Consider the following 27,936-nt stretch of genomic DNA (forward strand, 5'->3'; position numbering starts at 1 on the left):
TAACCACCCCAGTCTACTTTTAAATTCCCCCTTACACAGGAACAGAATTGCCAAGGCTTTCCATATTCTGGAATAGCACCTCAGCGTTGAACATAATGGGGGATCCAGCATGAAACCCAGGTGCAGGTACTTATAAAAAATGAAATCTTCTTGTATAAGGGGGAATTTAAAAGTAGGCTGGGGCAGCAGTGAGAATTTGGATTGAGGAAGGCATGCCAGAGTAATCCATGCAGTTGTGTGAACCACTTTACTGGGGTGGCTTAGTGGCTAACGCACCTGCCTAGTAAGCAGGAGAGCTGGGTTTGATTCCCAGCCTTGGTACAAGTTTTCACTTGCTGGTTCAGTCTACATATACATAAAACCATATGTGTACAAGACCAGTAAAGTCTCTCAAATTGTGTCATTTCATTTTCATGAACAGTGTCCTTGATTTTTTGCACCAACTCATCAGACAAAAAGGTAAGGTCTTCCACTCCTCTGTTTGTCATGAACATTTGTTCTGCTTCCACTAAACTCCCCACACCACTTATACACACTTGTTCTGTTCACAACACCTTCACCACAAACAGTTTTGATTCGTGAAAACATTTCAACAGGTGTTCTTCCTTCCATGAGTAGGAAGCAAATCACAGCACATGACTCGCCTTTGGCACAATTTCTTACCACACTACAATGCGAGTTTACACACTATCGTTTTCCTGCATTGCTTGCTCTGGTGAGAGGATTACCCTCTACCACACAGTGTTGCCAATACTCAAATATCCATGGCCCATTATGGTCACAGTACACTTACTTTTTGAATATGTCTTGTAGAAATTATGCCAAGAACCTACTGCACTGTCACAGCTGGTGGAGAAATGACACCCTACTTGACATGTCTCATGTAACAGATAGGAGGGTCCTCACTGGCTGCCGACAGACTGGGGTGAAATAAAATAGCTCTTGGACCAAACACCACCACCACCACCACCACCACCACCACCACCACCACCACCACAACAACAACAACGACGACAACGACGACAACAACAACAACAACAACAACAACAACCTGTACTGTAGTTGAAACTTGGAGCTTGCTACACACGAGGTGAACCACCTTTGAGAGTCCAACATGGGAGGGAATCTGTAAGTAAAATTCCACCAGGAAGACTGAACTCGGATATCATGGGAATAACTTGAGATGTAATATGGATGAAATGGAACATTTGAAAATACCCCAGATTGACAGATGATCGAAATTTAGACTCAAGACAGGACAGATAAAAAATTTAGCAACACCCGATATAAAGTCCCTTAGTGGCCCAGGGAAACTGAACATTTTGATCGATAAGAGATTCTGATAACTGGACTCTCTACCGTATGGCGTTGTCGTGGTTACCGTGAGACACCGTTATACCAAGAGGAAAGGCGCGTCGATCTTAGAGCATGAGATATGATGACCTTAAGCCATTGACAACACACAAGTGTCACGGTAGCACCTGATTCCAGAATAGCTGCAGTAGTTAAGATCTACGAACTATCCCCTGTTGACCAGGTCCCCAAAACTTAACTCGTAACGAGATCCCTTCAAAGCAAATTGTCATAACGATTGTCTATAAAGGCTTCGTACAACGAGAATAAATGTTACGGTTTATGGAATAATAACAGATACGACCAAACTGTCTTGCCTCTTCTGCTTTATTTAACATAACTTCGTTCACAGTTTCATTTCGCATTCACCACTCATTCACCGAAACCCTTTGATGAACAGTTTTGGTTGCTTAACACCAACAGTCAATGATAATGATACAGCTTTTCTCCTTTTTATAAATTGAAGCCCGCTCTCCGTGATATAATAAAAAAAAAACGGTCTCAATACTGCGTCCCTCATGAGATGCGAATAGACTTATCCCGGAATTGACTGCCCTGTAGGTGTACTCAATTTAATGACCACACTTCGCTGTCCGCTATTTCGCGTAACTGAATGTCCATTTGTTAGTCTGATTATACACTGTAGCTATTTAAAATTCGCCCCTATATTTTTCACAATGCACAATTAGCACCTCGTTACTTGTTTTCGTTTTTTTTTTTTTTTTCCTTCTAAGAGTAAACGGGAAAAAAAAGGATGCCGTATCATCGGGTTAGTCGATATAAAGCAAAACACCTTAATATGCCCAATTTTACCTCTTCTTATAGGATCGGCTACCTTACTCATTAATTTATTACATATTATTTCCAATAACGCTAAACAGGTATCGCCGTTATATTTTAATTGTATTCAAAAGCATGTTACTACTATTATGACCAACCAAATCGTAACAAATCGCGCAGCGTGCGTTTTTAACGATAACTTTACGCTATTCAAGTTCCGTTACAGCTGTCTTGACTCGTAATGTTACACGGCCCCCCAGACTGTGATGTCTTGAGGGTTCCAGACAGAACAGGCTTATTTTTTTTGTGTACTGTGACAGGAGAGGGTATTTGTTTCGGCGAATACACTCACTCTCAGATTCACTCAACAAGTCAGTACATACATTCTACAATATTTAAGTTGAGTTAATGGGCCTAGACAAAATGCCCTTAACTAAATTCCACATTTGTTTATAGGTTGTCTTAGAAACACTTCGCACTAATCACTTCATATTCACACCACATTTTTTTTCTTGGATGAAGCCCTCAGTTCTTCAACCGACTGTGCAAGGCAGGGATCACAGCTGGGTTCGACGATTGGCATCCTAGGCCAAAACCCTTATCAGGCCACTTGTTTAACCAGAGAGGATTTGGTCCTTTTCTTTTCCTCTTAATTCCACTTTTAAATCATCCATCCTCGCTGTTCGGTGAGAGGATAAATCGTATTTCAGCGTCGTCATTATTGCTGATACCAAGAAGGTATCTCATGGAAATCGTCGGTACATTCTTTAATTTTCTTTGTAAGTTAGTATAAGTATGTATTTATCCACTGGTGCTTTTATTTAGTCCACTGAGTGTAGTCTTGGTATCATTCAGTGTTTCTTGAATCTATATTTTGCTCATTATTGATAATACTTCTTCAGGTCTATGTGAGGGAACAAGCCTTTAATTACATCAGTATCACAATCTGCCAGGAGGTAGCTCCCTTCATGAGGTATTTTCATTATTTTATATGGACCTGTATATAAATATTGCCATTTCTTATTTAGTCTTTTCCTGGTTGATGCTTTTGGGTGATTTCTCAATAAAATTTCTTCCCCTACATCATATGTGACTACTTTCTTCACATTTTTATCAAAACGGGTTTTTCTCAATTGTGCTTGATGCTTCAGGTTTTCGTACCTTCTTCACCATATCTTCTTTCTTGGTAATCTTTTGTTCTATCGCAGGTAATTTCTTCATCCATTCTGGCACAATACTTTCACCAAATACTATTTGGTTAGGTGAATAACCTGTCGATAAGTGTGGTAAGTCATTATACACTTTCTCAAATTCATAAATCAAATCGATCCATTTATAATGTTGTTTGGGTATGTACGTCCGTAAAAATCGGTTCAACTCTCGGAAGATTCTTTCAACCGGATTTCCACAAGGGTAAAATCTTGAGATGTAAATGTGCTGGATTCCTTGTTCTTTCATAGTGTCTCTCCATACTTTGCTTGTATAATAAGCAGCGTTGTCTGTCAAGATCATTATAGGTTTGCCAAGCTCAGTTATATAGTTGTTGATAAATTTGCGTAACATGGGTCGAACGTGGAGATTTTTCAAAGGATATAATTTCACATATTTTGAAAAGAGATCATAGAAAGCCAATACATATTTGAACCATCCACGTGTCATGGGACATGGCCCACAGACATCACATGACACCAACATTAAAGATTGTTGTGGGATGATAGGATGTAATTCTATCTTCCGACAATAGTTTATGGGTTTCGCCTTCTGACATATTTTGCACTTCTGAATAATATTTGTAGCTATACGTCCCAAATTTGGATGATAGCAGTATTGTGCTATTTTGGCTGTACATTTAGCGGAACCAAAATGACCCAAATTCAAGTGAGTGTACCATACTAGTGATTCTAAATATTTATTTGGAACACAAACTTTCCAAACATCTTCTTCATCCTTCCTCCGATACAATATTCCGGATTTTAATTGATACTGTTCTTGAGAGTGACTTAGCGTTTTGCTTTCAACAGCATGCCTAATGGCTTTCCACAACTTATCATCTTCTTGCAGTTGTGGAAGACTTCGAGATAGCTGTGAAATCTGCCTCTCACAATATTGCCTTGATAAATTCATGACTTTAAAGTCAATAGTCCATTCTTCACACTTGTCGTCATTCTTTCTTTTCAGTAGTCTTGAAAGAGCATCGGCTATGATGTTGTCTTTCCCTCTGATGTATTTGAGCGTAATATCATATTCTTGCAGTAGCAAGGCCCACCGGATTAAACGTGAATGGAACATCCTTCCTGTTAAAATAAAAGATAAAGCTTTGTGGTCGCAGAATACAATGATCTTCTTTCCATATACAAAATAGCGAAACTTTCTAAGGGCCAGACCACGGCCAGTACTTCCAATTCAGTAGTACAATATGCACGTTCACAGCTGGAGACTGTTCTGCTGGCAAACCCAATTATCTTGATGGTACTGATATCTTCTGGATTGTCGATCTGGAAACGAGTGGCACCCAATCCTGTTTCAGAAGCATCCGCAGCAATATAAAAATCTTGATCAAGTCTCGGGTGATGTAACAGTGGAGCATTAGTCAAAGCATTGCGGATGTTATCAAAAGCTTGCGTGCATTCGGAATTCCACTCCCACATGACATTTTTTCTTAACAGCCGTAACAAACAGTCTTGGCTTCCTAACTGATTGGGTAAAAATCGTCGAAAAAATGAAACTAAGCTGATAAATGACTTTAATTCCGTTCTATTCTTTGGATAAGCACATCTGTTAATCGCACCCATCTTTTTAGGATTTGGTTTTATCCCTTCAGGAGTGATTATATGTCCAAGAAATTTCAATTGGTTATGAGCAAACTTGGATTTTCTCAAATTTACAGTAACTCCGTATTCCAAAAATTTCGCAAAAACTCTTCTTAATAAGTCCAAATGTTCCTCCCAAGTTTCAGAAGCAATTAGCAAATCATCCACATATAAAGTAACTTCATTCAAAAGGTCTCTGCCCAGTACGGTATCTAATGCCGATATGAAAACACCACCACTTATTTTCAACCCAAATGGCATGACAGTAAACTGGTAACTTCGGCCCAGAAAAACGAATGCAGTATATTTTCTAGATTCTTTCGATATTCTAGTTTGCCAATATGAACTACGCATATCCAAAGAGGTTAAGAAGCGGGCACCATAAAACTTTTGTACTAACTCTTCTAGGTTCTCCGGTCGCGTTTGTACAGGTATAATGATCTTATTGATCTCTCTGGCATCCAACACCAATCTGATGTCACCATTAGGTTTAATTACCGCCACAAGAGGGTTACAATATTCAGAATCTGAGGGCTCAATAATACCCCATTCTAACATTTTATTGATTTCCTTTCTGACTACTACTTTCTTTGTCCATGGGATAGAATAGGAAGTACGACAAAAGGGTTTATGTGCATACGTCTTTATATGGTATTCAAAGTCTTTTATTATACCCGGACGTTTACTAAAAATTGACTGATATGCTTCCAACAAGTAGTACAGTTCATCCCTTTGGATAACAGATAAATATTCTGATTCTAACACCTTTTCCTGCAATGACATTTTATCCATCATTTCTTCAGAACATTCAATAAGGCATATATCATACACATTTTCATCATCAATACTGACAAATTTTACCATTAGATTCATACACAATTGATTTGGAATTACTCGGCCCTTTCTCAGGGTGGTTGTCAAAACATTACCATTGGAATTAAATATACATTCACCTTTCTCTAAATTAATGATTGCACCGGTCTCACATAAAAAATCCAAACCCCAGATACATGGTACTGTCATTTTAGGAACAACCAGGAATGTACTTTCTATTTGAGCCCCCTGTATTGTAACGTCAACACGTACCTGTTTCACAACTTTTTGCATTTTTGCGCTGAACGTGCCAGACACGGTACATCCTGTGATAGGAAAAGTGGGCATTTTTACCCCTCGGCTTATCTGTTTTAAACAGTCCAGCGTCATGACACTAATAGTTGCTCCAGTATCAATTAATATTTCAACATCAACATTATTTATACTTGTTTGAATTATTGCCTGTAAAATCTGTCCACATTTATTAGAAATTTCAGGTTTTTCTTCAATTAATTCATTCCTTATATCCTGATCATTATTGTACCTTAATACTCTCAGTTCAAATTGATGCCTGCCTTCCTTCTCCTTTCCAGTCATTCTAGGAAGGCATTTGGTGACTAGTATTAGTTTAATCTATCTCGTTGAGTCATCGGTGGGGGTTCATGAACTTCCACAATCTGTACAGTATGATCCGAGTTATGGTATTCACCCCGTCGCACATTGGAGGCTCCTTCGCCCATTGGTATAACTCCTTGTGCTGGATGAGGATTCGAGGCATTTGTTCCATCCTGCCGATGAACATTATGCTTCGAATTATCTTCCCAAGGTCGAATGCAATTGGGTTCATCACTTGGGTACCTGTTACTCTTATTAATATCACTACTATGCACATTCGCGTCACCATATCGAGGTTTACCTCTAGCACAGTAAGTATCTCTTCTATATTTATTATAATCGTTGTTTTTATTGCAACCATAGGATGAAGATTGTCCACGCTCCTGTGATGCGGGTTTGACCTGGTTTTCGGCATTATTATTATCACACGTTAAATTATTATTATAATTAATCGTATTACTATGAGTGTGAGTCGACATTTGATTACTACTCATTTGTCTTGCGTCTTCCATAATCATATCTATAGAGTCAATCACCGACAAGAATTGTTCTACATCGTGGTCAGGAACATTTATTAACTTTTCACGTATATTTATGGGCAACCTTCCCTTCAAAATTCTGATCACTTCCTTGTGAGAAATTGGATCACTCCAATAACGTGTCTTATTTATGTACTTTTCAAAATATTGCCTTAAAGTACTCCTTTTACTGTTAAAATACTCAGGTTGGTAAACCTCTTTTCTTAATTTCTCTTGTTTACTCGACGACCAGTATTTAGCCAAAAAAAGTTGTTCAAACTCAGTGCAAGTATGGCAACTTTCACTTACTTCGGCGGCCCAAAATGCGGCTTCTCCGGTAATTTTGGATACTATAAATTGAAGTCGGTCGTGTTCTGACCAGCTACGCAGAAATATTCTTTTGAAATTATTGATAAAGATTTTCGGATGCAGGTTGTTCTTTTCAGTGGAGAATGTTGGGAATAGTCTACTTTTAAAAATGCTGTTCTCCACCTTCAAAGAAGACAAATATCCTCGCTGACCAAAAGAATCATCATCTTTACCAACCGAATCATCAACTTCCCAATGCAAATTTTCACCACAATTGTACTTCGTATTATCACATGTTCGGTTGTTTTTCGACCTATTCTCCAAACGTTCGTCCTCTGTCAACAAATTTTGTGATGACTTTCGTTCTAACTTCGCCAGTTTATGATTGGTTTCCTTTTGCCATTTAGGTAACTCATCAACTATTTTCTCTTTTACATCATTTCTACTTAGGTGCTCATTGATATTTTCATTTGGCTGGGATCCAATAGTAGTCTTAACCTTGTCTACAATTTCATTTCCTTTTATTTCTATCCATTCAGTTAGATCTTCGTCAAGTCTTTTAGTTTGATCTACTAAATACTTGTCAATCCCCTTACGAGCATCAGACTCAAACTCGACTATTTGTTTCGAAAGCTCTTCTATCTATGCGCTAGCATTGAAACAGCTGCTTTCACACTTAACCATCCTATTGGACAGGCCATCATAACTCTTCGAAACTACCTCATATTTCTTTTCTACGTCATGAAGTTTTCCCATTAAATTATTATATTGCCTTTCTAAGGTGTTAGAAAACTCTACATCTAGTTCTCCAAATTTCGCATTTAATTGAGTCTCCCAGTCCGCCTTTAATTCTTTCTTAGTATTTTCCAGTTTATAATCAAAGGTGTTCGGTTTGCTTTCCAAAGAATCCATTTTAACTTCTAATGAACCAAATTTGGCCTCAAATTTTTCATTTAACTTTTGATTGTCCTCTTTTAATTGCTTATCATCTTTTTCTAGTGAACCAAGACTTCCATTAATTACACCCATTTGAGTATTTATTGATACCAGCATATCAAACATTTTTTTGATTAATATTTCCATTTTGAGGATCAACTTGCTGATCTACTTCCGAAACCTCAAGATCTTTATGTTCTCCCAAGCTGCTTACCTTACTTATCATTGTATTTGAATCTCCTAACGGCTCTAAATCAATAACTGTATTATTATCTGTACATGTCTCCTGTCCCACATTGAGCTCATGGGATGCATCATCCCTATCCTCTTCACTTTCCTCTCTCTCTCTACTCATTACTCTACTCAACTGCACATTATCATGTATTCTTTTCGTTCGTTTTGACATGATTATTCACTACCAAGACATACACTTATTTTCACTATGTATTTATATATATTTATCTACCGAAATCACAAGTCTCAACTTCCTCTTTTTTTTATATAATTATACAGTTATTTTAATCATACCTGGTAGTATCGCTCACTTTTAGCGATTATTGAAGAATACCTCTTTCATTGGACAGACTCACTGGCTGCTACAATATTTTCCAACTCTAGGGTTCGTGAATCCGGATGACACTCGACTCGATGCAGCAATCCTCCTCGAGCGAGCCGCACGTTGTGGCGCCACTTCTACCGTATCTTCCTTCGCCGTCGGCGTTGTCGTGGTTACCATGAGACACCGTTATACCAAGAGGAAAGGCGCGTCGATCTTAGAGCATGAGATATGATGACCTTAAGCCATTGACAACACACAACCGTCACGGTAGCACCTGATTCCAGAATAGCTGCAGTAGTTAAGATCTACGAACTATCCCCTGTTGATCCCCAAAACTTAACTCGTAACTAGATCCCTTCAAAGCAAATTCTCATAACGATCGTCTATAAAGGCTTCGTACAACGAGAATAAATGTTACGGTTTATGGAATAATAACAGATACGACCAAACTGTCTCGTCTCTTCTGCTTTATTTAACATAACTTCGTTCACAGTTTCATTTCGCATTCACCACTCATTCACCGAAACCCTTTGATGAACAGTTTTGGTTGCTTAACACCAACAGTCAATGATAATGATACAGCTTTTCTCCTTTTTATAAATTGAAGCCCGCTCTCCGTGACATAATAAAAAAAAAAAAACCGGTCTCAATACCGCGTCCCTCGTGAGATGCGAATAGACTTATCCCGGAATTGACCGCCCTGTAGGTGTACTCAATTTAATGACCACACTTCGCTGTCGCTATTTCGCGTAACTGAATGTCCATTTGTTAGTCTGATTATACACTGTAGCTATTTAAAATTCGCCCCTATATTTTTCACAACGCACAATTAGCACTTCGTTACTTTTCTTTTTTTTCTTTTTTTTTTTTTTCTTCTTCTAAGAGTAAACGGAAAAAAAAAAGGACGCCGTATCTTCGGCTTAGTCGATATAAAGCAAAACACCTTAATATGCCCAATTTTACCTCTTCTTATGGGATCGGCTACCTTACTCATTAATTTATTACATATTATTTCCAATAACGCTAAACAGGTATCGCCGTTATATTTTAATTGTATTCAAAAGCATGTTACTACTATTATGACCGAGCAAATCGTAACAAATCGCGCGGCGTGCGTTTTTAACGATAGCTTTACGCTATTCAAGTTCCGTTACAGCTGTCTTGACTCGTAATGTTACAACTCCACAAATTGAAGTCCACAATGGAACTCGGATCACAATCCCCCTAGGCTTTGAACATTGATTATATGAGCTGCAGATAGAATATACATTATAATGAATGCCCATCGCCAACTGATGATAAGAGTGAGAGGAAAACGGCAAAGGAGATTTGGATGGACTCTGCGAGCTTTTGAATACGATGGAGAACAGTATCAACAAAATCACACTAAACTCTTAATTGGAGGCTTTAATGCCCAGTTACATAGGGAAAAGAGCTATAGGGATGTTTTAGGGACATAGCCAGCATAAGGGAGAATGAATAAAAAAAGTAGTGGAATCCTGCAGAAATGAGGACATGATCTCAAAGTCAACATCCTTCATGAGAAGACTAAATAAACTCAAAACTTGGAAACAGCGAGACTAGAATAAAGAGAAATGGCAGGTGGACCATGTTTGCATGGATAACAACTACCACAGGGAAATTTACAGTGTGAATGTCCTGACAGCACCAAACACCAGTTCAGATCATTATTTGAGTAAAATAAAAATTAAATTCATGCCACTGACAAAGAAAGAAATAATTCCCAATGGAAAAACAGAGCTGAACAACTAGCCCTAATAAAGTAATGGAAAAAGCACCAATGGTGCAATGATGAATGCAATAAAAACAGTGGAATACTAACAATATTATGAAAAGGATAGACTGCTACTCACCATATCGAGATGAGTCGCAGACTGGCACAACGAAAAGATTGCTATACATTTAAGTTTTCCACCAAAAAGGCCTTCTTATAAAGCAGAAAACACACACATGAACAAACTTTCACACACAACCACCATTTTAACTGGTGTAGCCAGACAGTCAATAGACACAAATCCTGGTTAAGATATGAAGAGTCAAAAAACAGAAGAATCATACTTCGTACTCATAAATCAAAGAAAGATAACCCAAAAAATAATAAGGAGAGTTAAATACCAATACCATAAAGATATGCTGTTAATGACAGAGACAAATGTTGAGAAACAAACTCACGAGATGACTAAAAAATATTTAGCGGACAACTCCAATGATATGATCCTCCAACACCAATGCTAAAACACAAAAACTGTAAAATGGCCCATAGCAATGGATGAAATCAGAAATTTTAGCAGAAACATTTATCAGACTACAAAATTTTGATTATCCTCCAGAACTTCTTCAAATAAACGCAGAAGTCCCAGTAAAAATATCAATGGAAAATCTAAACCCACCAACTATCCATGATGTCTGCAAAACTTTGACAGAGCTTGGGAACTACAAAGCAAGTGGAGAAGATCAAACATTTGCAGAACTCGGGAAACATGCAGCAGAACTAGCAAAGACATCTTTACCCCCAGGTATGACTCATTCATTACACAAAAAATGAGAAAAACACATCTGGATAACTAGGGAGAGAATTCCGTCTTTGATTGCATGAATAAAGTCTTGCAAACAATTCTGTACAATCACATTACAGACCGACTTGAAGAGGAAGAAGAAGACTGCCAGGGAGAATTTAGACCCTGCAGATGCTGCCTGGAACAGATAACCATTTTAAAATTACTCAAAGTCCAGACGGTTATACAGATGGTTGTGGGGCCTCCGCTGTTCAATATAAAATGTCGAATCTTAGCATCTTCAGCTGTCTACAATTCCAGTTGTTATTTTATTGAGCAATCAGTTCAGCACTACATCACACCATCTTCATCTTCAGACTGCCTGATCAACATTTAGTAACAATCCCAACTCTGGTCCAGACAAAATAGGGGCAAGCATTCAGTGACTGGTATCCACAGATTTCTACTTGACACAGCGATCCCTTTGATCATCACTTGCCAACAACTGATGGTCAAAGGGACCACTGTGTCAAGCAGAAATCTAGTTGAGGGTCCCCAAATCTAGAATCTAGCAGGACACATTCCACTCCCCAACGACACCACCACACGGGTAACTGAAACTTTAGGATGTGGTGCATTCCAACTGGTAACCTCCGCACATGAGGGTAAGTGTCAGAAGTCAATGCTCCTCATATGCAAAAAGAATGTCATACTCATTAGACAATGAGAAAACTGTCAGTAGGTGTCAGAAGTCAATGTTCCTCATATGCAAAAAGAATGTCATACTCATTAGACAATGAGAAAACTGTCAGATGGTATGTGTAAGTGAGCAATAGTCGGTATCATTGGAACTTAAGAGTAAAGATTCTCACTTCAGCAAGGAGATTGTCGAGGGACCTAGTCCCAAAGGCAGCCTTATGTCACAATGATAGACTGGGTCTAACAATTTCAAACTTCAAGGTATGCCGAGCCATAAACCTGGCAGCGATAGTTCAGTCGGGACAAGACCAAGGCCTGGTAAGTATGCAGAAGAGTAGCATGATCTCTATCCCCCACATGGTGTGGGCAACGAAGCAGAGAACGTTAAGTTTCTGCATTAGCTAGTCTTTAGTTGACAAACATGAGTCTGCAAAGTGAGCTTTTTTCAAATAGGAAGCCCAAAAACCAAACTGTGCAACAACATCCTAGCACAGGATACCCGAGTAAAGTTCTGGGTCAGGAAGGACTGGTTTGATGACAGGAACACAGGATTTAACATTTTTGCAGGAGAGAACTAGGAACCACGGGAAATAGTCCAACTGGGGGCCCTTTCAACGGTGCCTTGGAGCTGGCATTCAGCTGAGGGTATGGCATAAGAAATGTACCACATGCAAAAGTTGTCAACATACAGTGCGGGTGTGACCAGTGCCCAAAAGAGGTCACTAACCCATTGACATTGATGAGGAAGTTTGTCACACTTAGCACAAGGCCCTGTGGAATGCTGTTTGTTCTCTTGGATCCATGGAGAGCTGAGTGAAGTACCAACTATAATCTGGAACAATCATTTTGATAAAAATTATGATCAAGCAGTTTGCAGAGCATGTTGATGAGACTCATGGTCAGTAGATGCCAACTGCAACTGAGCTTTCATTTGGCTTAAGGATCGGCATGATGATATTATCTTGCCACTGTGAAGGGAAGACACTGTCAACATATACGGTTGAAAACCCTGTGTAGATGTGGCCTTAACATTCAGATGTTGAATCATATAATTATGAACTGAATCAGGGTCTTGGGCCATATCATGAGGCAAGATCCTGAAGTAGTTACCCGTCAGTGAAAGATTCATTATATATGGTGGTTTGGCAGGGAGTGAAATATATGGGGACATCTCCAACTTGTCATTTCTGTCATAGAAAGGACACTGACACAGTTGCAAATTCAGCTGTAATGTATTCAGCATGAACCGATGCTCAGTACAAAAACAACCCTGAAGTACGAGACCTGGAATGGTTGTCAATCTTTGGTAATACAGCAGACTAGGGACCTTGGTCTATAGCTGGAAAGATGAGGCACATATTTCCAAAGAGGAGAAGTAGCACTCCCAGAATTCCTTCTTGCTATTCTTAATTAGATAGTGAGTGAATATGGAGTCTTGTGAAAGGAGCTGCCCGAGACCTTGCAGGGCTCTATGATGAACCTGAATAATTATTGCAATGTCCTTTGTTTATCAAAGGACTGGCCGGCAGCATGGTAGCAGAGTGTGCCTGTAGAAAGAGGAATAGTAGTTCCCAGCAGCGTGGCTGACTGCATCAGAGCTGTCTCCCACAACCTTGTCGATGCAGTGTGACCGGAGGAGGGGTGGAGGAGAATTATATAACTGTCAGTTGGCTCTTTTAAGAGACATTAGTGCATTGGGTGGGTACAAGGAAGTGACAGGGTCACCAGAAAGTGGTGGAGTGACCACTGTTGCGAAGCCAAGAGGTTGGGGGGAAGAGATCATATCATAAGTCTGATAGCCAAAAAGGTGTCATGAGCACCACTGTAGTGGGTATGAGTACTGTCATTAAGGAGGAATACATCAAGATTGGAAAGAAGATGGTCAATCAGAAGACCCCTAGCAGATGAAGAGTTACTTCCCCACAAGGGGTGGTGTGCACTGAAATCCAGAAGGACAGGGGTGCTGTCTGATTACGGCGGTAATCTCAAGGGAAATAAGTGCCCTGGCTGAAGGTAAATGAAATGTTAAAAATGGTGATTGCTGTGATAATTTGCACTTGTACTGCTATTGCTTCCAACGCAATATGAAGGGGTCTCCACTCACTGATGACATCTGCATGCGAACCAACGTTCAAACCCCTCCAGTTGCCCTACCATGGCCAGTACAATTCAGGCTGATTCAACAGTAACCACAGAGCACTGGGGAATGGTCATCAAAAAATGAGTTACTTGAAAGGTGATACATACTGCATAATAAGAAGAAAGTAGGTTTTGCACCTCCACAGGGTGTATACGTGGGCAAGGAAAAAAAATTCCCGGATTTCCCGGTTAAAAATACACCTTCTCCTGGGTGGAAACATATTTTTTCCCTGTTAATTGACAGTATATTTTCTCTCGGAACTGTATAACTTATCAATCCTTTGAATGGTTATGGTTTTTTACATGGGAGTAGAATTTCCTAGCGCTTTAGAAAACGAAACACCTTTTGGAAAGATGTTTGATGTGCAGTAACATGTACGCTGCTTATTTTCATATTACGAAAGTATAAATTCGAATTCCACCAAACACTGCATGTTACTTTCCGAAGCATTGAAATCGAGACTGCGATGCGTATTTGTAAGCCAGTCATAGCTCATGTCATGTGATCTCGCCAGCCGATGACAGCGGATATTCAGAGTTTTGGACACGTCGTGTAGTCAGTCAATAGCAACATCACTGTTAAGTAGTGCGAACACACAAACAGGAAAAGTTAATGGCTTAAATTTATATGTATAATGTTGCTAGAAGAGGAACAAAGCTTTCACATATAATATTGGTCTCCAAGGCCAATACGCTGCATGAGAAGCTAAGCTTTCACATATAATGTTGGTCTTTTATGCATGTATTACATTTTAAGATATATCACACAAATGTGCCAGTAAATTTTTTAATAACGAGATAAAAGTGTGATCTTCTGGGCTAAAAATTTCTATTAGGCCTACTACAAGCAAAAAGCTTTACGTTAGGAAATAGTTTTACACCATTCATACGCTCCAGTTTCTCAAGCATGAGAGCGAAAAGTAGTTGTGCGAAATTTTTATGGAAATTTGGAATCGTCTTATTCTTCCACAATTTGTGTGATGTCCCCGTTTCTTCTCCTTCCTCGTTCTAACAGACAATGTTGCCATCACTAATTCTGTATCTATTCCTGCCAATGTCAAAGCTTATTCGCCGGTTAACTTCACTAACTCTGCCAGAATCACCAGTTTAGTTACCCCACAATTATTCTCCGGTTAGGCATTGTTACGTGTTCGTACAACGCGTTTTCCACGCTACGTCCAGAATAGACCTTAAAGTGGCTGCTGGCCCTTGCTAGTATAGCGATCTGGCCAAAAATTTTCTGTCAAAATTTCATTTTCTTGGATACACCGAGAAGATAATACGTAATCTTTCTTACCTGTTATTCCTGTTAGTCGTTTATTCGCACTCTGGAAGTCTGAATCTATGGATTTAGCTGGTAATCGTAACAATGCTTATCATTCGCAACCCTATCAACCACATAATCAGACAGTGGTTGGCTTTCTTTCGTTCGGCTGTACTCTGCTCAGCTCGTATGGCCCCTTTTTTGTCTGCAGGAAAGTTTATTTCTAGATGTGACGAGGATTACACTGACAGAGGCATCACGTACACTATGTACACATTCACAAATCAACTTATGATTCATTCAGAAACCAACTTAGAATGTGTTCAACGATGTTCAAAAATGGACAGGGAGACATTTCAAAGTCATACGAATAATCGATAGACCAACGCGCGTTGGATGCTAGGCGCTTTGTGAAACAAGTTTTATATGAATTTGCCACAAAATGGAGATCACACTCATAAGGGGACCAAAATTACTTCAACCGAAGAGTGATGTAAGGGACATAAATCAAGTTGTCAATGAAAGAAAGCTGGACATAAGGATATAGCTGGGTCCACATCAAATGCTGTAACACGAGAAGGAAACAGAACTAATTATAGTCAGAGAGTGGAGAATGCACTGCAAGAAAGGACGTAGGTGCTGCAATAGCTCGACACCCCGTGCTCGTCATACACATACTCACAAAAGAGTTGTGTGGGCCCCCAGAGGAGACAAGATGATTTCAACCAAAAATAAACAAATGACAAACAATGAAAGGGTTATTCACAGATGATGAAAGACTGAAAAGGCACAACACATGAAAGATATTGGACAATTCAGAAGAAACAAACATGCACTTATCACAGAAGACGACTAGCAAATGATTGACTGAAGTCATCACAGGGCGCCATGAAATGAAATTAATAATAGATTCATGAAAACAGATGCTTGGAAAGATGTGCATCAGAAATCAGGGTTCCCCACAAAAGCAAAATCACTGCACTAACCCAGCTATCTGTGGCTCATGAAATATACGTGTGATAGAAGTTTTAGGTCTATAGATTTAATTATAGGCGTTTTTGAAGTCTACAGTAGTTATGAGTTCTTGTTTGTGTCTTCTTTTGCTGACATCCCAATTACTAATTTTAAAGTAATTATTTGTTCTAGGAGTGTCTCTGCAAGGCCTATATTCTCCTTTGTAGTCTCTAAATTTCTCTTCAAGTTGATCTTTACAAAGACTGTACAGAATTTCGGATAAGACTTTATATGTGCAATCCAAGAAAGAAATCTCTTTGTAGTTATCCACATTTGTAATGGATTAATTATAGCTGGGCATGCAAGCAACAGTTTGTACCAAAACCTAAACTGTATGGCTGAGTATGACATGCACACTGCTTATTTGTTGCCCACTCACACTGATCTATCATTCTGAGTGGTACAAGAGGAGTTGGAGGTAGTGTTATTGCAGTGCTTGGAGTGCAGTTTAGTAAGGGGTATTGACATTTATGTAACCGATGAATGACATGTGGATTTGTCTACACCTGAATGATCTGAACTAGAGCCTAGTTGCAGGGTTAATCGGCAGCCATATCCAGTCTGACCAAAATAGAATACATTTCTAGTTATAAGTGAAACTGTTAATACCACTTCCAAATACTGCAGGCTTGGTTAAATATGTGGATCTGAAAGAACACTCAGTTAATACCCTGGCACATACACCTACATACATACTCTACAAGCAATCATATGGTGCATGGCGGAGAGTACTTTGTACTACTACTAGTCATTCTTTTGCCTATTTCACTCACAAACGTAGCAAGGGAAATGACTGGTTACATGCCTCCATATGAGCCGTAATTTCTCTTCTCTAGTCTTTTCAGTCCCTGCATGAGATGGTCAATAGCGTTTCACGAAAAGAATCTCATCCTCCCTCTATGGATTCCCATGTGAGTTCACGGAAATTTTCACAATACTCTCATGTTGGTCAAACCTTCGGGTAACAAATATAGCACCACGGCTCTGAACTGCTTCAACTTCTCCCTTTAATCTGACCTGATGCTTACCTCAAACACTTCAGCAGTACTCAATAATGAATTGCATAAGTGTTCTATGTGTGGTGTCCTTTATAGATGACCTAAACTTTTTTAGAATTTCCCAATAAACCAAAGTCAATCATTCGTCTTACCTACAACCTACATCATATGCTTGTGCCATTTCATATGGCTATGAAACATTTCACCTAGATATTTAATCAGTTTGACTGTGTCAAGCGGCACACCACTAATATTGCATTCGAACACTACAAGACTGTTCTCGCTACTCATCTGGATTAGCTTAGATTTTTCTGCAAGAGAGCAAAATGTCATTCATCACACCGAAGAGGAATTACGATTCAGTCATTCTGTATCCTCCTCCAGCCACTCAGAAATGACACTTTCCCATACATTATGGCGTCTGCTCGCCCTATCCATCATATTGTTTATTTATACACAGAAATATCAACACAGGAAAATGAAAGACCATATGACATACGAGGGTTGCTCAGAAAGTAATGCATCACATTTTTTTCTGAGCTGAAGAAAAGATACAAATGCAAAATATTACGTATGTATTATCTGAAGTCTCTCGAGCGAGCATGCCAAGTTTCCCTCACTTCCGACAGATAGCATAGCTGCAGGACAGTTTAAAAATGGCATCTGTAGGTGAAGTACGTTATAAGCAATATGCCATGATTGAATTTCTCACTGCAGAGATAGAAACTGTGGGGAATATTCATAAACACTTGTGCAAAGTCATGGAGCATTTGCTGTCGACAGAAGTACAGTTAGTTGCTGGGCACGGAGGGTGAGGTAATCAGAAGACGATAAGGCTGAGCTCCATGATTTGCAGTCGTCGGAGAGACCATCCATGGCTGTTACTCCTAACATGTTGCAGTGAGCCGATGTTGTCATTCACGGGAACAGATGCATTATAACTCGACAGTTGGTGCTGCATTTGTCAATCAGCAAAGGAAGTGTGGATGCAATAATCCACACTCTTGGATATTCAAAAGTGTGTGTGCAAGATGGGTCCTATGGTGTATCACAAATCGCACAGAAAAAAAATTGTCTTCATTTGTCGCAATGTTTTGAAGCTGTGGGGAAGGCCTTCTTATCCCAAATTGTGACAGATGATGAAACCTGGGTTCACCATTTTGAGCCCGAAACAAAATGACAGAGGAAAAAAATTCAAAGCAACTGCTTCCGCCGGTAATGTCATGATCACCATGTTCTGGAAATGTGAAGGTGTGATATTCATTAATGTGATGCTAAGAGGCGGTACCATTAATTCATAAGCATATGTTAAGACATTAACAAAACTCAAGATGTGCTTCCGGTGACTTCAGCGGCAACACGATAACGCTCAGTCCCACACAAGTCTGAGGACTGCTGAACATATTGCAAAACAAGGTTGGACAGTGTTACCCCATCCACTCTACAACCTCTACATTTCCACTTGTTTGGGCCATTGAAGGATGCCATTTGTGGAAGACATTTTGAGGATGAGGAGGAGGTGATTCACACAGTGATGCACTGGCTCCACCACTGCGACAAGGATTGGTACCGACAGGGCATACATGCTTTTGTTTTGCACTAGAGGAAGGCCATTGAATGGAATGGAGATTATGTAGCAAAATAGGGTGTGTAAATAAAACACTATTCTTTTGTGTGTGTAATTCTCATTATGTTCAATAAAGAATTGTTGAAGACAAAATGCGGTGTATTACTTTCTGGGTAGCCCTTGCATACACAGATCTGTTATGTTTATCAGGACATTGCTTTGAAATTCTAAAATTAATAAGAAGCAATACACATGGGCACAACAAAGACTTGTCACAAAGAGAGCTCTCGACCAACTAGGCCTTTGTCAGAAATAACCAACACACACACACACACACACACACACACACACACACACACACATGTGCACAGGCAGACAGGCAAACACAACTCTCCCACACTCTGGCTATTGAAGCCAGACTTCTGGTCTGATCTGGCTGTAGAATCACCCTTTTTCTGTCACTTTTTTCTCTTTAAATGCAATTGTTTATGCATAACTGCACAGGTGATCTATATGGATCAAAGATTCATTATGACTGCAAGAGATTATCTCCAGTTTGTGATGACAAAAACTCTGTGGATAGAATGTGGAACTTCACATGTACTATGGACTGACTTCCTTCCAATTTAGCAATCTTGCAGAGTAGGATCATGGCGGAACTGTAATTAGCAGCAATGTTGTAAGCTGCCATTTTGAATTCATAATTAATTTGTTTAATTATGATAACATTTCATCTCATACAAATGGAGGATGTATCTTGAAATATAGCACATAAGATTTCATGAAGGGAAGAGGTACGTTTAACATTTTGGTTATTTTAACTTCTCCCTTGTCTGTGGCTCAGAACATTATTTGGTGTGTCTTAAGGGGACCACACCATGGTTCAGGTCGGAGGAAAAAAAAAATTTATTTTCAGTTTTCATCATATTTCGATAGATTAAGGTTTTATTTAAGTACTCTGAAAATGATTTTGCCGAAAAACTTTTTTTCAGGCATTTAAAGAGCATTTTCCTACCATGTGTGTTATGTGCCACGCCCTCTATTCTGTATATATTTTAGATCCTTATATCCCCTACATTGTTGGTTTGGCATTTTTTTAACTCCCGAGTGTGCTGGCTATCCTTGGAATGCAACGGTCGGTATTCTTTTGTTTCTGCTGTTTGTAAACAACACGCTGTTAGTTTTGTTCGAGTGAGATTATGAGTAGTTGTTATATTTATGTTTGCAATCCTTGTTTACGTGCGTTTTGTTGTGTTTATTGAAGATGACGAAACGTAAAGGCATTTTCAAGAAACGACAATTTAGAGGAAACAAGTTTAGAAAGCTTTCTGTGCAAGAGGTTATGTCGCCTGGCAACAATGTTTCTAATTGTAATTCTTCAACAAGTGCATCATCAAAGAAGCTCTCACCATTTCAAGAGAGCTACAACGAATTTACTGTAGGTGACAAGGGGTGCAGTAACATTATTATAAATTTGAGAATATTATCAGATGTAATTTCTAAATTTGTACAATGTAGACAGTGTGCTGAGTCACAGAGTGCGAAAATTTGTGAGAGTGCCAGTGGGAGAAAAGGCCTAGCAATTGCTTTGGATTTAATCTGCACTAAATGTTCAGCTGTGATTTCATTTATGAGTTCTTCAAAACCAGATGCAAGTGGCCCTTATGAAATCAATACTAGATTAGTTTATGCCTTACGATCCATTGACAAGGGCATGGCTGCAGGGAGAACATTTTGTTCAGTGATGAACTTACATCAACCACCAAATAAATTTGAAAAACTGACTTCAATATTAGAGAAAGCTGTATGTGAGGTCAGTGAGGAAAGCATGAAACTGGCTGCTAGGGAAGTAGTGGAAGAAAATGATGGATGTTAGGATACTGCAGTTGCACTTGATGGAAGTTGGCAGAAAAGAGGACATATTTCTCTGAATGGAGTAGGGATTGCCACAAGTGTAGACACTGGTAAAGTGTTAGATGTGGAGATAGTGTCTAAATACTGCAAATGTAAAGTCAATGAACATGAAGAACACAACTGTGTGGCTAATTTTAGAGGAACAAGTGGTGGTACGGAAGTTCATGGAGTACAACAAATATTTCATCGCTCCTTAGAAACAAGAGGCGAACGACACACCAAATATTTGGGCGATGGTGACAGTAAGGCATACAACAATGTGGTGAACTATGGAGATGCCCTTATTAGCAAAGTAGAATGTGTAGGCCATGCTCAAAAACGTTTGGGAACAAGGGTGAGAAAATTAGCTGTTGATATGAAAGAAAAAAAAATTAGAAGACGGAAAATTGTTGACCGGACATGGTCGGTTAACTAAAACTGAAATAGAAAACTTGCAGGTATACTATGGGCAGGCAATTAGGAGAAATAAAGAAAATCTGGAGGCACTGAAGAGAGATGTTTGGGCAATATTCTTCCATAAGTCCTCTACTGATGATAAGCCATGTCATGGATTGCGTCCATCAGAAAATTCATGGTACACATACAATAGGGCTCAGGCAACTGGAGAATCTTATTCTCGCCAGCATTCTCTTCCTGCTGCTGTTATTACAGCAATTAAAGCCATTTTCAGAAACTTGGCTCATCCTAACCTACTAAGGAAATGTCTGCATGGGCAGACACAGAACCCAAATGAATGTTTCAACAGCATAATTTGGAACCACCTTCCTAAAACTGTATTTGTAGGCACGCATTCAATGAAACTAGGAGTTCACGATGCTGTTATTACATTCAATTATGGTAATATTGGAAAGTGTTGGGTACTGAAAAAGCTGGGAATATCCTGGGGAAAATATAATCGCTGGGCTGCAATATTGGGATAAAATGAGGACAGCCGATGCAGACAGGTCTGAACCCAATATGGCCAAGGAAGCAAGACAAACATCCACAAAGGTTAAAAAGAAGCTGGAAGACCTGCTAGAGGCCAAAGAAGGGCAGGACAGTTTTAGTGAACTGTAAGCAACAAATTTCAAAAGTTTTTTCTTTTAAGTCAATTTCCCGCAAATTTAATTTTCAGTACATAGGCCCAATTATATCAGAAATTATCATAGATAAATGAATAAAATTTTCAGAGACACTGCATAACATAAAAAGCCACCTCTGGTAATGCAGTCATCAATATTCCCCCATTAGGAAGTTCACAAAAAAATATTTTCTACAGAAAAAACTTAATATTTTTTGTTAATAAATTTAAAAAAAGTATTTCTTAAAAACTGTAAAATGGATAAAGTAGATTTTAGTACAGTTGACTCTATTAGCATTATGTAACATACAATAAAAATATTAAGGTCCTGCATCAAATAGTTTTTTTCAGAAATGGGTCAAATACTTGCCTAAATTAACATGGGTTAGATAGGCAGAGTGTGGTCCCCTTAACTCATATGGAACTTTGTATCATGAGAAATCAGTAAAGTCTAAACCGTGGTCCTTTGAGCAAAAGAAATTTCATTCCACATGCTGACTTTGACATTGAGAGGCAGTCAGGGTTATGATTATGAACTGTAACTGTCTAATAATTTTGTTTTATAGACTTGAGTATTCAAAATAGGAACTCAATTTACACCTGTGAGTGTGGGAGTTATTTGTGTTAAAATATTGGAGAAACAACTTCTGACGCCCAAAAGTTTCCATTCAAGTAACTAGATATTGTTCAGTGATAATAAATTAACTTCTGTTAAATAGGGAGACAAATTAAATATAGTTGCAGAACCAGCAACAGAGGGATTGATTACTTACACAAAAAACAGTGTTAAGTTTCCAGCTTTACAGAATAGTGAATCCTGTACTGAACAGGCCTTTGAAAACTATGCCACACCGGAGGAATTTGATATTCATATACCAGGTAAGTCTAACGATTTACAGGTCATTACTACGAAATATCTCGTCTCATCAAGCACTTGTGTTGATTCTTTATTAGAATTAAAGACTGAGTTTGTCTGATAGTGCTGACCGAGAAATTTGTTGCCATTCAATTTTTAGTTATTTCCCACAACACAGTTCCGAAAGAGGATTGAAGGTCACTGGTTAAGATTCACTAACAACTTCTTCTTACATGCTATCATTGATTTGGTTGTAAAAACACTAATCAACAGTTTATTTGACCATGGTGGTCAAATGTTGACTATAAAACATTCTCAGCAATTAGGATCAGGTCACAAAACAAAAAAGTGCAACAAAAACATAACCAATGATTCAGTCAAAATGTTTCGAGAAAAATTATGAGAACAGCACTGGGAAGAAATTTACAGCGCAGTTGTTACTGAAAAATTTCATTATCGCAATAAGATAACCTATAACTAAAACAAGAGACATGCTGTAATGAAAACTCTGAGTATTGTATGCCATCTAGTTTGCAATAAAAAATTCAAAAAACAAGTATTAAACAAAAACAATAAAATATCCAAAAAATAAAGCAAAAACAATATGGAGTATGGTTATATAAGAAATAAATGAACACACTGAATTAAATGAAACTGAGTTCACAGTTAACAGCTGTGGCAGAAATGATGACACATTGAACCTTTCTTTCCTCTGAGCTGAGCTACATACCAGCCACAAGCAGTAGCTTAAACATCGATAATTTATATGGAATAGTATTAATATAATTAACATGCTTATGCAGAATTCCCTGAGAGTTTATGAAATTCTGTGAGATTTCCCTGATTTTTACAGGTAAAATGTAATTCCCTAAGAATTCCAGGTTTTCTAGAAGAACCCCACCCTGACAACTGGCAGCCATTACATAAAAAAAATAAGTCCCTAAGGAAATAATAAAAATCATTATGTTAATAAAAAATCTTAAATCTGGCTATGGCAGCATCTCTAGTAAAATATTACAGCTAACTTGATAACACCACCTTCGAGCAGTCTAAATAATAGGTAATGAACTCATTGGTTAGTGCCAGACAAGATTTAAATCCAGCTGTTGTAAATCCTATCTTTCACTGTGAGATATAAGAATCACTTCTGATCATACATTTATTTCACTCCTCTAAATCTTTTCAAAGATATTTTTAAAAGCTAGCACAAAATCTTTATTTATCCTTTTTCTGAAATGTGTAACAGATGAATTGTTATTTAAATGACTTCCATCATTCTGCTTCCTTTTATAAATATTTACTGGAATTTAAACTTTGACAATTGTTGTAGACAAGCATTTTCAGTAAACACTTTCCTTAGCAAGAAGCTTCCAAATTTCTTTTAGCTGGCAGATGATAGTCACTCATGTCTATTGGAAGTCCATAAAAAACATTGCCACAGGGGCAGTAAAAAGACGAAACTCTGATAGAGCAGAGAAACACAACAAATGTGACATAACAGTACAAAATTTGAGTTTGGTGTGCCAGTAACAGTCCATGTGAACAGAGATGTTTTTTATTATGGTTGCAACTGTGTTGAAAATATCTGTCGGACATTATTCAAGTAGTATGAAAGCAAGGCAATGTAGCAAACACATACGGGAGATCTCATGTGTAGCTAGGTCAGGTTTAATTTCATGGTTGTTGAGAAGATTGCAAGTAGAATTAATATTCAGATGTGGTACAGGAAGGTCAAAAGTAGTACAGGAAGGTCAGTCACACACTTTACAGCTCACCCCAAGATCATTATATTACCAAAAGTAGCATTAGTCCTGGGTAGTGAGCAGCCTATTACTTAAATTTAAATCTGAATGAACTAGCATGGGATTCCTAGACCATAGGAATAAAACTCTTAAGGCCTCCACTACTGATCACTACAAACTTCAGGTAGCTGCCTGATTAGCAATGGTCCACTATTAAAAGCAGTATTGAACAACATTATCAACAGACTGACGAGCAGCTGTTCATACTGTAATATTATGTGAAGACATCACACACTCCGTGCACCACAATGCACGATCACTGCAAAAATACAAAGAGCTGACAAAACTCATGTGATAGCAATATGGATATATACAGATGTCAGTAGTATGGCGTACACAAGGTATAAAAGCGCATGGCATTGGCGGAGCTGTTAATTTGTACTCACATGTCATAGCAGAAATCAACGTGGGACTTATGATGAATGTGTGCATTAGGACAGTGCAGCAAAATTTGGCATTAATGGGCTAAGGCAGTACATAACCGATGTGGTTTGTGCCTTTACTAACAGCACATCACTTGCAGAGCCTCTCCTGCGCTCGTGACCACACCGGTTGTACACCAGATGACTGGAAAACTGTGGTCTGGTCAGAAGAGTCCCAATTGCAGTTGGTAAGAGCTGATGGTAGGGTTAGAATGTGGTGCAGAAGCCACGAAGCTATGGACCCAAGTTGGCAACAAGGCATTGTGCACACTGGAAGTGGTTCCATCATAGTAAAGGTGTTAGTTTACATGGAATGGACTGGGTGCTCTGGTACAACTGAACCACTCACCGCCTGAAAATGGTTATGCTCAGTACTCGAGACTAATTGCAGCCATTCATGGACTTCACATTCCCAAGCAATGATGTCATGTCACCGGGCCACAATTGTTCACAACTGATTTGAAGAACATCTGGATAATTCGAGCGAATGATCTGTCCACCCAAATCGGCCAACATGAATACCATCATACATTTATCAAATATAATTGAGAGGTCAGCCTGTGCACAAAATTTTGCTTTGGCAACCAGGAGGTATCCCACGACTTTTCTCACCTCAGTGTAGTACACTTACATTGATCAGCCAGAACATTATGACCAGCTACCTAATACTCGGTACGTACACCTTAGGCATGGATAAAAGTGGTGACACATCATGGCATGGACGCAATGGGGTCATGGTAAGTTGTTGGTGGGAGTTGGCAAAACAAACAAACAAACAAACACACACACACACACACACACACACACACACACGTCACCTAATTCCCGTAAATTCCAGGGTGGGGTGACGATGAGCTTTGACGCCACGTTCGATCTCATTCCAAATGAGTTTGTTTGGCTACGGTATGTTGATGATTTTCACTTACGGACCGTCTGACAGCAACTGAATAAAACACAATTTTAGTGCCATACGCGTTTCGCCTTTATTTTCTGCAAGGCATCATCAGTGGCAGGTTGCGTAGACAGTTTCTTACACATTACGCTCTTGTTGCATTTTTGGTCTTGTTCTTCTTCCTATGAGCGCCAATTTGCTGTTTTTTTCTGCATTCCACAGCACTATGCACTGAACGCTTTTAATGCAATCATTAAAAGCGTTCAGTGCATAGTGCTGTGGAATGCAGAAAAAAACAGCAAATTGGCGCTCATAGGAAGAAGAACAAGACCAAAAATGCAACAAGAGCGTAATGTGTAAGAAACTGTCTACGCAACCTGCCACTGATGATGCCTTGCAGAAAATAAAGGCGAAACGCGTATGGCACTAAAATTGTGTTTTATTCAGTTGCTGTCAGACGGTCCATAAGTGAAAATCATCAACATACCGTAGTATTATGCGCAACTGAGGAGGACAGGACCAAAAAATTGAAGAGTTTGTTTGGGTTCAACTCTGCCAGTCCATCACACCTTGGGCCTTGTGACAAGGACATTAGCTTGGTGATAAACGCCACTATCGTCGGGAAACATGATTGTCAAGAAGGGGAATACGCTATCTGCAACCAGCGTATGATACTCCCTGGTGATCATGGTGACTTACATGTGCTCCACTGGACCTACGGATGCCCACATGAATGTTCTCCATAGCACATTGGAGCCGCCACCAGCTTGTCTCCATCATGCCGTACAGGTGTCAACGAGACATTCCCCATGAAGATGATGGATTTGTGCCATCCCATTGACATTATGAAGCAGGTACTGAGATTCATCAGATCACGCAATGCTCTGCCACTGCATCAACGTCCAGTGTCAAAGGTCACATGCCCATATCAGTCATAGCTGCCAATATCATGGTCAGACTCAGATAGATTGCACACCTTCCCCATTCTACACATAACGTAGTATCATCCTTTTTCTGTCATTTTTTCTCTTGCAGGACAAATGTTTAAGCATAACTGCACAAGTGATTTATACGGCTCAAAGACTCAGTACGACTGCAATAGAGAAAGAGATTATCTCTGGCTCGTGATATAAAAACTCTGTGGACTGAATGTGGAACTTCTGATTTAGAATTTTAGAGGGTAGGATTGCAGCGGAACTGTAATTGGTGGCATTGTTGTAAGTTGCCATTTTGAAAACGGTATGAAATTTCATTAATTGTGATAACATTTTATCTCATACAAGAGGATGATGTCTCCTGAAATGTAGCTGTGTTGTTGTTGTGGTCCTCAGTCCTGAGACTGGTTTGATGCAGCTCTCCATGCTACTCTATCCTGTGCAAGCTGCTTCATCTCCCAGCACCTACTGCAACCTACATCCTTCTGAATCTGCTTAGTGTATTCATCTCTTGGTCTCCCTCTACGATTTTTACCCTCCACGCTGCCCTCCAATACTAAATTGGTGATCCCTTGATGCCTCAGAACATGTCCAACCAACCGATCCCGTCTTCTAGTCAAGTTGTGCCACAAACTTCTCTTCTCCCCAATTCTATTCAATACCTCCTCATTAGTTATGTGATCTACCCACCTATCTTCAGCATTCTTCTGTAGCACCATATTTCGAAAGCTTCTATTCTCTTCTTGTCTAAACTATTTATTGTCCACGTTTCACTTCCATACATGGCTACACTCCGTACAAATACTTTCAGAAACGACTTCCTGACACTTGAATCTATACTCGATGTTAACAAATTTCTCTTCTTCAGAAACGCTTTCCTTGCCATTGCCAGTCTACTTTTTATATCCTCTCTACTTCGACCATCATCAGTTATTTTGCTCCCCAAATAGCAAAACTCCTTTACTACTTTAACTGTCTCGTTTCCTAATCTAATTCCCTCAGCATCATGCAAGTTAACCCGACTACATTCCAATATCCCTTTTTGCTTTTGTTGATGTTCATCTTATATCCTCCTTTCAAGACACTGTCCATTCCCTTCAACTTTGCTTGCTCAATATACAGATTGAATAACATCGGGGAGAGACTACAACCCTGTATCACTCCC

General features: G+C 39.1%; 1 protein-coding gene across 1 annotated transcript in view; it reads right to left on the minus strand.

Annotated features, from left to right (window-relative positions):
* LOC126472074 (sphingomyelin phosphodiesterase 4) overlaps positions 1-27,936 on the minus strand; it is a 200,193-nt gene that overhangs the window by 2,149 nt on the left and 170,108 nt on the right. The window lies entirely within an intron of this gene.

The sequence above is a fragment of the Schistocerca serialis genome, chromosome 1 (genome assembly GCF_023864345.2).
Source record: "Schistocerca serialis cubense isolate TAMUIC-IGC-003099 chromosome 1, iqSchSeri2.2, whole genome shotgun sequence".
Classification (NCBI taxonomy): Eukaryota; Metazoa; Arthropoda; class Insecta; order Orthoptera; family Acrididae; genus Schistocerca; species Schistocerca serialis.